Genomic DNA, 10,208 nt, shown 5'->3' with positions numbered 1-10,208 from the left:
GAGGATCCGGGAGAAGGTGGCTGGCTCCTGATCTTTGACATATCAAGGAACTGTGTCCTGTGTGCGGGGAAGGAGAACGGGGGGAGGGTAGGGGTGTCTCCTTGGGGTGCAGATGGATGGGGCAGGGGACAGGGGCCTTGGAACGTCATGGTGTGCCAAGTCCCTGGTGGCTCTGGGAGACGTCTCCTAGCTCCCCATTCCCTCTTGGCAACCTGGGACCTGGGCAGGACCAAGCTGCCCCATGGCAGGCGTTTTGCCCTAGAAGGGATGAGGGTCCACTGAGGGCTGGATGGGGACTGAATGGGGGCTGGGGGCAGGGCATGCCGTACCTTGCAGGGCTGCCTCCAGTGATCTGTCATGGAGGTTGCTGGATAGACCCTAGAAAGGCACAGATCAGGGAGCGGGGACTGGCCCTGGACCCCAAAATGCAGCTACTAGCCTGGAAGTGGGGGTGAGGCAGCGGCAAGGGTGGATGACATGGGGGGCGAGGGCCTGTTGGGCCACAGGGTGGCAGAGTGAATGCTGGTGTTTGCACACCGACTTCTCTGGTGGGTGGTCAGCGCCGTCCTGGGACTGGGTTCCCACAGTGCAGGCCCAGGATAGGCAGCGAGGGCCCAGAAATGACCGTGGGCGAGAACGCACAGCCCTGCAGCTTCCTGTCCCCCGGACCCCCTCAGGGGAGCAGCTGCTCTCGTTTCCCGTGTCCTCCCCAGGTGGGGGCACCCTTGGGCCTGCGATGGTGGGGGCCTGCCTACCTCACACCTGCCATGCTAGGGGCCCGCCTCCCTCGCACCTGCCATGGTGGGGGCCGCCTCCCTCGCACCTGCGATGGTGGGGGCCGCCTCCCTCGCACCTGCCATGGTGGGGGCCGCCTCCCTCGCACCTGCCATGGTGGGGCCCGCCTCCCTCGCACCTGCCATGGTGGGGCCGCCTCCCTCGCACCTGCCATGGTGGGGGCCCGTCTCCCTCGCACCTGCCATGGTGGGGGCCCGCCTCCCTCGCTTGGGTGCTCTTCCTTCTACACTGGCCCTTATGAATGTTCAATTGCCGGCTGTTTTCTGCTTACCTGCTTTGCCGCTTGCCCAGGGGGACGGTGTCTCCTCTTTCCTGGGGGCTGTCATCTTTGGGCTTCAGTTCACCAGGCTGTCTTGCCCCCCTCAGCTCCCCAGTGGGTTCCAAAATATAAGACTTTGAAGGCTTGTTCTTGTCAGTGTGGGAGTGATGGTCTCTTGTGGCTTCTTCCATCCTCACAGAAGCAAAAACCCCAATCAGTTGTCAATTTGCAACACATTTTTAATGGCTTCTTGGTTTTGTCCTGTGCACAAAGGTCTCCTTGTAAGATAGAGACATATAGCAGCCCCCCCATGGCTTCTCTGAATACCTACGTGATTGCATTGTTTATAACTCTGATGTTTTGGTGTTGAACGTGAGATACGCATCTGACCCTTTTCCTCGGATAGCTCTTGCTGTCCCTACAGCACTTATATTGAATGACCCAGGTTTCCCGGCACTTACTTGAGACATTTCCTTCTTCACAATATGAAAATGTCATATTTTCAAACACGTTGAAAATATGCATGTGTGTTGACATCTTGACATCCCAGTCTAGCCATTTATCTGTTTACTCATGTGACGCCACCTCATAGGTTTAATTATACTGATGTTGTTTCATGATATGTTTTCACGTAAAATTTTGCTTTTTCGTCTTAAATGTTTTGTTGGTGTTTTATGGGAATCGCAACGTTTAGATGAAGCTATGGAGGGTTGACATACTCCTGATGTTACATCTGTCTCCTCACAGGTGTAATCGGGTCTTTCATTTGTTTAAAATATATCTGTGTCTCACAGAGCATTTACAGTTTTTCTTCATGTAGAATTTTTACATTTCTTTTCAATTTTATTCCTTGCGATTTTATTGATTTTATTGCAATTTTAAATGGGATATTCTCCCCCGTTTTATCTTCTGAATTTGTTATTACTTAGTTGTATTTATTTTGTATTCAGCTGTCAGGCAAAACTCTCCTTTGGTTTACAACAATGTTTAGTTGATTTTCTTGTTTGTTTTTCCAGGTACACCATGATATAATCTGAAAACAGTACTAATTTTATCTCTTTGCAGTTTTGAAGGCTCTAGCTCTTCCTTTTTCTCATGGCCTTGGCCAGCACCTCTGTAGCAAGGCTAAATAATAGTGCTGATGGCTGCCTTCTCATTTCACTCTACTCTTAATGTGACTGGGGGATGGGTTTCCCATTAAGCATGACGTTGGTTTGGGGCAATGCTGGCCTCTCCGTCTCATGCGGGAGGCTTCCATCTGTTTCTGTTTCATTACTGTTTTTAACTTTAAGTGAGAATGAATGTTGAAAATAATCTAGTGCCTTCTTCAACATGGACGAACCGTGCCAGCAACTTCCCCCCGAAATCAGCCCACTTCTCTTGGAGGTCGATATTCTAAATGTGTGCTGGACTCCATCTGCCAGTATTTTATTTAGGATTTTTGCACGGATACTCATAGAAGACCTTGATCTTTGTGCATAATATTTGTTAGGTTTTCAAATCCGTCTTATGATTGCCTTATGTAAGAATTCAGGAACTTTTCCTCTTCATCTATGCTCTAGAATTGTTGAATGGCATTGGAATGCCCTGTTCCTTGAGGGTTTGATAGAATTCCTTTGTTATATTCCCTAGGCCTGGTTCTTTTGGAAAACTAGCTGCCTGACAACTTCTCTCTTTTTCTTACGGTGCTCTGTTCAGATTTCTCTCTCTCTTTAGTTACTAAAGGTTTGGTAAACTATGTTGCCTAGGAGAGTATCTGTTTTATCTGTTTTTTTTTTTTACATTTATTTGCATAGAGTTGAACAAGATAGTTGCTTACTTACATTTCTTTTAAGTTACTCTGTTATTTTCACCATATCTTTTCTTATTTTTGTGTATTTTCATATTTCTTTCTTTTGCGTTTCTAACATTTTATCTATTTTACTATTTCTTGTTATTTTTTTACCAATTCTTTAACCCATCAATTCTACTTAGGATGTTAAAAATTTTATTTCCTTTTTTTTCCTGTAGCATATTTTTTGTTCTTTTAAAAATTGAGGTGAATGCATATAGCATTTATTTTCATTTATTCTGCCTAATTAATGTTAGCATTTATTGGTGAGAACAGTTTTAGATGTATCCTATAGATTCGAATAACGTGTGATCCTATTATTTTTTAATATTCTATATATAATATACTTTATTCTTTTTGCTGTTTTCTAGATATTCTGCAATTTCAGTTTGGGTTTTTCCATTTTCCCAGGGATTTATGAAAAGTATATATTTTTTTCGTACAGATGGCAGAGGCAGGGACTGTTAATTTTCTGCTTGTATTAGTAAATTCTGGTTTTATACCTTGTGTACGTAAAGTTGACTGTATAATTTCGAATTTCTGGAATTTGTTTCCTAAGCAGTGCAACATGTCAATTTTTATGACTCTTTCAGAAGGACTTTAAAAGAAGGTGAATTTTTAGTTTTCAGAACATAACATTTAAAAGGTATCAATCAGACCTTTCTTACGATCTTACCTCTGTCGTTTATACTCCTGATTTTTAGGCCATTTGATCTGTGACTGGCCCAGAGAGGTGAGAAAAGACTCCCGTGCCCTGGCCTGCCATTCCTCTTTCTTAGGTGACATTGCCTCATTAATGCTGATACCATGTCATTGCGGGGCGCAATATTCCCAACTCTTGTAGCTTCACTGTGAGTTGCACCCTTTACCGTCCTTCAGCCTCTCATTGTCTTGTTTAGAGATTTGGCGGAACTTCAGCCTTTCCTGGTATGAAGACTGTAACCTCTGCTTGCTTTGTTTCTGTTTGGATTTGCTGACATTGTCAATCCTTTTATTTATTTTATTTTCAGCCTGTCTGAATCTGAATATTCAGCTGGCGGTTAGGTATTGTTTTATGATTAATCCTTATAGTCTCGTTTTTCTAATAGACGAGTTTAGCTCATCTTTGTACATTGATATGATGACACATTTGCTCTTCGTTTTGCCATAATGTTTCCATCATGCGTGTTTCTTGACCTTCCAAAACCTTTCACCATGTGGCTTGTTTTCTTTGTGTGAGTACAGTGTGTGCAAGTATTATCAACAACTCTACAGAATATCTGAACCCCTAATTTCTTCCAATAGTATTTATTACTTCACCACTAGTAGCAATAATGAAATTAGAATATTTATTTTTTCCTACTCCCTTTTTTCTCTACTACGTAGTCATAATTGATATTACAATTCTTAATATTTACTTTTGTATTTTTGCATATTCTCATCTTTTTTACTTAATTTAGGAATTGTGTTAGTCTCTTCTTGCATTGCTATAAAGAACTACCTGAGACTGGGTAATTTATAAAGAAAAGAGGTTTAATTGGCTCACAGTTCCACAGGCTGTACAGGAAACATGGCTGGGAGGCCTCAGGGAACTTCCAATCGTGGTGGAAAGCGAAGGGGAAGCAGGCCCATCTTACATGGCCAGAGCACGGACAAGAGAGTGAAGCGGGAGGTGCCACACACTTTTAAACAACCAGGTTTTGTGAGAACTCATCACTCTCATGATAACAGCTAGGAGGAGTCTGCCCCATGATCCAGCCGTCTCCCACCAGGCCCTTCTCCAACACTGGGGATTACAATTCGATGAGATTTGGGCGGAGACACAAATCCACACCATATCACGAGCATCAAACAATATCCTCAGCTATGAAAGATGAGGAAATCAATGCACCTAACATCCTCCCATCATTGCTCACTGCAGCCTCTACCTCCCAGGCTCAAGCAGTCCTCCTGCCTCAGTCCCTCCAGCAGCTGGAACTACAGGTGCGTGCCACCACCTTCCGCTAGTTTTTTGTATTTTTTTATAGAGGCAGGATTTTGCCATATTTCTCAGACTGGTTTTGAATTCCTGGGCTCAAATGATCCACCCTCTTTGGTCTCCCAAAAGGATTACAGGTAGGAGCCACCTTGCCCAGCCAACATCATTTCTAAGTTCTGAGAACATTTCACGTTTGAAATCCTTATTTGCCATAATAACCTCTGTGTTTATTTTAATTTTACCTCTGTGATTAAATAGATTCAATGCTCATTTTCATTCTTTTTGCGATGGTCTTTCTACTTACATCTTGCTTTGGCTGAAATTTATAGTAGTACATTTCAATAGTAAATTCTCAATAAGAATGTATAGAAACTGTGTTTCTTAAGTGCTTGAATGATTAAAAAATCATTTTCACCTTTATACTTAAATTTCAACTGTCTTCTAACAGAATATTGCCATCTGAGGCTGATCAGATTTTCCCTTCATTAGTGACTTGATTTTGGAGGGGGCAGGAGGAAGGAGAGAGGCTGGCTTTCTTTAGGATTCTGTCTGTATTTGAGAAGTCCAGTAAGTATGTTGGAGGATACATGTTGATGCTGACTGTACAATGTTCTCTGGGACCCACTGTGCCATTTCAATCATTCAAGGCCCCTTTTACTTTGGTAAAGATTCCTTCCTCCTGCTGTGCTTGGGCCTGGGGCCAGCTTGGTCCCAGAGCCCCAGGTTGGCATGTCTCTGCTTGACTGTCCTCCTGGGGCCTGTGAGCAGCATCTGCCCAGCTGGGACTAGTAGTGCCCTCCAGCCCCTTGGCCCAAAAGTCCAGAAGGCTGATCAGCCTGTCTTGTGGTGTGGCCTCTGGCAAGTCCCTTGCCTGCCTGGTGTGGGGTTGGGGCTGTGCAGAGGCTGTGGGGGTCTGCAGCCTTGGCTTATGCAGGATGCTGCACAAACCGCATATGCGCTGCCGTCTAGTTATTGCTCTTCTTATTGATGATGATATTTCTGTGGCTGTTGGTGACTTTCACCTAGTGCTTGTTGGGCATGTTCTCCTGTCCGGGCCTGCTGTGGCCACTCAGCTAAAACCACAGCCCTTGATCCCAAGAGCATTACTGTCCTGTAAGGCTCAGGCCTGTCTCTGATTTGGAGGGACAGGAAGCCTCATGTGTGTTGGGGGTGGGGTGCAGCTGTGGTGGAAAGCAGCCTGGCAGTTCCTCTAAAGCCTAAACCAAGTGCCCACACCACCCAGCAACTCCATCCGAGGTACACACTGAGCATCCCAAATCCCAAACTTGGAAATTCAAAGCTTGTTGCGTGCTGACATGACACGAGGCTCAAAGGAAATGCTCATTGGAACAATTAGAATTTCTGATTTTCAGATGTAGGATGCTCAACCTACCAGAATAATGCAAATACTCCAAAACTTAAAAACATGTGAGGACCCAAACACTTCAGGTCTCAAGTATTTCAGATAAGGGACTCTCAACTTGTATGGGCCCAAGAGAAATGAAAACATATGTCCACAGATGTTTTTGGCAGCATTATTTATAAAAGCCAAAAAGGAGAAACAACTCAAATGTCCATAAACGGGTACATGATTGAGTACAACGTGGCCTCTCCATACGCTGGAGTATGACTCGGCAATAAAAAGGAGTGAAGTGCTGGCACGTGCCATGTGGACAGACCTTGAGAACGAGGCGCTAAGGGTGGGCACCCAGTGACAGAGCTCGTGTACACTCTGGCTCCGTTGCTACGAACTGTCCCTAGTAGACAAACCTGAGGAGACAGAGAGGAGCGTTGCGCTTGCCGGGGGCTGGAGGTCGGGGGTATGGGGTGCCGCCAGTGGGCACAAGGTTTCTTTTGGGGATGATGAAAATGTTCTCAAGTCAGATTATGGTGACGGTTGTGCAATTCTGTAAATATGTTAAAATCATTGAATTGTATACTTTCAATGGGCGAGGCCACTAAAAATGGAGTAAAAAAGTAAACACATCCTCAGCACATGTAACTTAAAAAAAATTTGTTATTTTTCTTTCTATTATTTTAAAGACAAGGTCTCGCTCTCTCACCCAGGCTGGAGTGCAGTGGCATGATCATAGCTCACTGAAACTTCAGATTCCTGGGCTCAAGCCATCCTCCAGCTTCAGCCTCTTGAGAGCTGGGAATACAGGCATGTACCACCATGCCCAACTAACTTTTCTTTTTTCGTAGAGATGGGGTTTCACGATGTTGCCCAGAGTGGCCTCCAACTCCTTGGCTCAAGCAATCCTCCCACTTCAGCCTCCCAAACTCCTGGGATTACAGGTGTGAGTCACCATGCGCAGCCGGCGCAAGTTTTTATCCTAACATTTAAGACACGAACCCAGCAGTGGAAGGGCGGGTCGTCATTTACAGTATGTGCCTGGGCCGAGCCAGGAGCTTCAAGAGAAATGGGCTCGGCCTACTTTTTTTGAGACAAATCTTGTATTGTTTTTCCCTTCTTTCTCTCTCTTTCTTTTTTGAGACTGTCTCACTCCAGCCCCCAGGCTGGAGAACGGTGGCAGGATCACAGCTCACTGCAGCCTTGACCTCCCAAGCCCAGGTGATTCCACCTCAGCCGGGGTAGTTGCGGCCACAGGTGCAGGCCACCATGCCCGGCAAATTTTTGTGTTTTTTGTAGAGTTGGGGTTTTGCCATGTCGTCCAGGCTGGTCTCAAATTCTGGGGCTCAAGTGATCCTCCTGCCTCGGTCACCCAGGGTGCTGGGATTATAGGTGTGAGCCACTGCGCCTGGCCTGCTTTTCCAAATAATATTGAAAATTAAATGACATAGAGAAAGGGAGTCTAATTGCAATTCTTTCAGATTTCAACTCTGTCAATAGTGTGGGGAGTGACATTCTGATATTTTGATATGCACATTTCAGGGATTCTGAATCTTGGCACTGTTGGCATTTTGGCTGGAGTGATTCCTTGTGTGGGTGCCCCATGCATTGCAGGGTCTTTGGCAGCCCCAGCTTCCACCCACGGATGCTGGTAGCTTCCCCTGCAGTAGAGACTATCAGAACCGTCTCATCTCCAGACTTTGCCAGATGTTCCCTGGGGGTGCCGGTGGGGCCTCGCCCAGGGCTGGGAGCTGCTGCCGCGCTGGAGTGTAGCTGAGGTCGCGGCCAGCATCTGAAACTACGTGGGCAGCTCTCCGCAATGCCGAGAAGTAAACCACCATGCGGGCAGGTCATTGCTTCACCTGCCCAGCCAGGTGCTGAGGGCTTTCTAGTTAGCTTTTTGCTATTTGACAGATGCTCCTGGCGCATGTGTTTTTCACAATGATTTCCTTAGAATCAGTCTTCAGAAGTGAGATTTTCAGAATTGCAGGGTCAAATGTCTGCACATTTTCACTTTTGACAGAAAGGACTTGTACCTCCCAGAAGTTCACGGAAGTGCTCAGGACAACAGGATATTGTGAGGCCAACACAGCAAACAGAGCAACGATGAGCAGCCACTTTTGACTTTGGTTTCCTTATTCAGGAAATAAAACAGATGACCTGACAGAAAAGAGCCGTTTCGTGGGAAAGATTGCAGCAGGGATTAACACGTGAATCATTTCTTGACTTTTTGGAAGCCTTTGATGGGTGAATTATTTTCCACATCTCTGACACTTTGCTCAGAGTTTCTTTAACTTTGCGCATTTTGGAAATCGCTTTCAAACTTTAATTTTAATCTTCTTTGAAAATGGGGCCCTACGAAACCACTTCGATTCCACACGAGGCTCCTGCATGCCCAGGAAGTGTCATGCTTCTGAGGCTGCTCATTTTGGAAACAAGTTTATAACTAAGAAAAGGAAATCACAGAACGGTGAATCTTCCTGGACAGTTTCATTTCAGGCACCCATTGCGGCCCCTCCCAGCCAGGCCCGAGCGCCTGGTTCCCACTCACCCTCCTCGGGGCCTCCTGCCAGGCCAGGCTCCGCAGTCCACAGTGGTCCACACGATTCCACAGCCCCGTGTCCCCCCAGCTCTCACCAAGCTTTGCCCGGGGTCTCCCCGACCCCTCCACAGCCACGTGCACCTGAATCCAAGAAGCAGGCACAATCCTAAGAGCAAACTTACAGGGCTCACCTCCTCCCAACGGGACCAGGCACTGAGGACCTTTCCTGGGAGCGGGGGCAGGAGGGGATGATGGGGGCTGGGATCTTGAGCCCCTCAGACAATGGATGGCCCTGGGGGCCAGGTGAGGATGGACTGAGCAGAGGGAGCTCATGGCAGCAAGGCTGTGGGACCCGGCGGCAATGGGTGGTGGGAAGGAGAGGTGAAGGTGGGCTCCAGTGGGCTTTGGGTGCCGCACTGAGGGGATCCGCTGGGGCTTTGGTTGAGGGCAGGCCTCTGCTGACTCGGGCACTGGTGGAGAATGTGGAGTCTGATGGGTCTGGGGGCCATGTTCTTGGGGAGACTGTCTGGGGTCGGGGTGTGGCTGGAGCTTGGATCCAGCCAGGGGCCTTGGCTGTGAGGAGGGGCTCCCCTGAGTCCTCTGGAACCTGGAAGGGGTGGGGCAGGAGAGGAGCGAGGACTTCGGCTGCGATAGGCACTGTCTATGTCCCTTTCCAGCCCAGTAAAGACACAATGAGAATGAGTCAGGGAGGACCAAAGGCCAGGGCAGGTGGGGGCTCAGAGGGGCAAGTTGCCAGGGCCCAGCTGGTACAGGGCAGGGTCCCTGAGCTGGGGGCAGAGGAAGGTGGAGGCGGGGGCAGAGAGGCAATGGCAACGGAGGAAAGGGGGCTCCTGCTGGGAATCAGAACCCAGAGTGGGGAGCTCAGCCTGCGGGGAGGGGTGTGCCTTGCTCTGGGTGTGGGGTGCAGGAATCCTGGGGTGCAGGGACAGGGAGGGGCCTTGCACCCCTCCTCAGGGTGGAGCCCCAGCAGCAGGTTCTCTCCTGAATCCTCTGCACTATGAGACAGACAGGTGGCTAGACTCAGGGGGACACAAGGCTTAGACCTGAACGTGGGTGAGCCTCCTGGCGGGGACCTGGAGAGCCCAGGTCAGGGCTTTGCCGGGCGGGGTGGGCACTGTCTGGGGAGCAGCGGGTGCCTCCCCCCTGGACTTGGAATGAAGAGTGCTGGGAGAGGAAGGGCCTTGTCTCTGAAGAGCTCCTTCTTCTCCTTCTTCTCCCAGGCCCTGGGCTCCCGCCCCTTCTCGCGGGGGTCCCGGGTGTGGGGTGGCGTCTGCTTTTTGCTGGTTGGAGGCTCCACCTTAGGTGTTGGGCTCCTCTGAGGGAAGTTTTCACCCCTTCTCCTGGACTCTGATTAAATATCTGGGCCCAGAACTGCCTCTGGGAGGAAGATGGGGACAGAGAGACAGACACAGAGGGGATCTTTGGGCTCAGTCTGAGGTTCCAGCCACT

This window comes from Pan paniscus, chromosome 13 (genome assembly GCF_029289425.2).
Source record: "Pan paniscus chromosome 13, NHGRI_mPanPan1-v2.0_pri, whole genome shotgun sequence".
NCBI lineage: Eukaryota > Metazoa > Chordata > Mammalia > Primates > Hominidae > Pan > Pan paniscus.
The sequence above is the reverse complement of the archived record's forward strand: the minus strand, read 5'-3'. Positions refer to the sequence as shown.